The sequence below is a fragment of the Rhagoletis pomonella genome, unplaced genomic scaffold, assembly GCF_013731165.1.
Source record: "Rhagoletis pomonella isolate Grant_MI unplaced genomic scaffold, Rhpom_1.0 Rhpom_scaffold_00003, whole genome shotgun sequence".
NCBI classification, from domain to species: domain Eukaryota; kingdom Metazoa; phylum Arthropoda; class Insecta; order Diptera; family Tephritidae; genus Rhagoletis; species Rhagoletis pomonella.
In genome coordinates, this window is record NW_023458557.1 from 29121737 (window position 1) to 29123683 (window position 1947).

Genomic DNA, 1947 nt, shown 5'->3' on the forward strand with positions numbered 1-1947 from the left:
TTAATAGTAAATTTTGGTGAAATAATGTGATCGTTTATGAAGAACTTGTAAATTCCCGCTTCAAAATAATACCAATCCAATGTTTTTCTTAGTAAAAATGCGTTTCTGGCTAAACATTTTTCTGGATGTCAAAGCAGGCTTTTTATCGCTTGTTTAGATAACCATAAAACGGAAATTTGGCCGATATGATTTCTGTCATTACAGCGTGGCCTTTCTGACCGTTTTGCAAAAACTTTAAATTCTTTTTGCTTGGTATGTGCACTTAATGCACTCTCAGCAAAAATTCCACGCGCCTTGATTACAAAATTGCAGGAAATGAGCCAGAACTCCTCTTTGAATTATAAAATTCAGCAATTACTAAGAGGGTGCAAGACTGGAACAATCCAGTTCATTTTTGTTTGGTAATTTTTTTCTGAGTTTCCATATGCGAATCTTAAAATTTTTATGGTCAAACGGTTAGTTAAACATCGGTAAGGCGAAATGCAAGTTTGAATTACCATAAAGTAAATAAACTGAAGAAGTACATTACCACAAACTTAACTTTCCGTTCTATTGTTCCAGTTTTGCTCTTCAGTGTATTGCTTGGTAGCGGCAGAGCTGAAATGCGCAATGAGTTCGTTCACACATACATACAGGGGCGCACCCAGGAATATATTTTGGGAGAGGTGTATACTTCTGAAAATTCGCTTCAGATAATAGGCTCTTTAAAATGCATTTATGCAAGTTTTATGTACAGTATGTAATAAATAAATAAACCTTTTAAAGTTTCATAAACTGTACTATATTTACATAAAATTAACAAAGAACTCAAACATTTTAAACCGACTTCAAAAAAGCAAAACGTTATTAATTCGCTAGAATATGTATTCTTTTTTTATGTATGCTACCGCGTAACTTTGGGCCACATGAACCGATATCAATTTCTGTTTTTTTTTTATCGGAAAGATGGTACCTCAAGGATCGTCCCGTAATTTCGTTTAGATCCGATCATTGGATAATGAAAATATTAACGATATTCTTAAATTTGTATATGAGAATTGAAGTTGGTTGTGTTTTTTGCTTAAAAATTACTTGTTTAATAAAACAATCTATAAAAACAAGATGCACTAAACTTTCAAAAGTAATAAAAAAAAATTTAAAAAGAGTTTTAATAATCATTTTCCTCGATTTCTGGTCACTACGCTAAATTTTCGTCGCCAAAATTCTCAAAATGAAAAGCAGTTGGCCTAAAAGTATACTGAATCGAAAAGAAATAAGTGTAACGTGTAATCAGCAAAATCTGGCAGCATGAGGGGTATGTAACTAAATGTTGCATGTTGTTAGGCGTTCCTACTATTCTTTTGGAAATTTTTGGCGATCAAAATCAGCTATAGCAAATGCTGGAATCCTGCTGCTGGTTTTCGATGGAGATGGTGATTTTTAAACTTTTAATAGCTCTCAAGAAAAGCGAAAAATTCATATGAAATGACGCACAAGAAATTTCTCAAATCCTTTGTCAAAGTTTCCTAAATCTGTTTGCAGCTCTCAAGAAAAAAAACTCGTATGTTTGTTTCTACAAGAAAATTTACAGCAAAAGGAAATTTATTTTTCAAGCAACAGAAATAATAAAAAAAATACTTCTTTTGACTTTTCTTGAGAGCTGGATTCTAAGCTTTAACATACAGTTTTCATTTAAAGTTATTAGCTTTAGTTTGAACCCCAAAACCCACCCCTTGTGTGCGCTAATGCATACGTGAATTCAAACATACATATATACATATACAGGTACTCGTACCCGACATGCGTCGCTTGATTTCTTTTTTCCCCTTCCCTATACTACCTATAGTATCAAAAATGTCAAAATTCCTTGGACACACACACGAAATAATGGCAAATTTTTCTTGACCGATTTCCGTCCGACAACGGATTGAGGCTGATCGACTTCGCCGGGGCCCGAAACATGGTAGT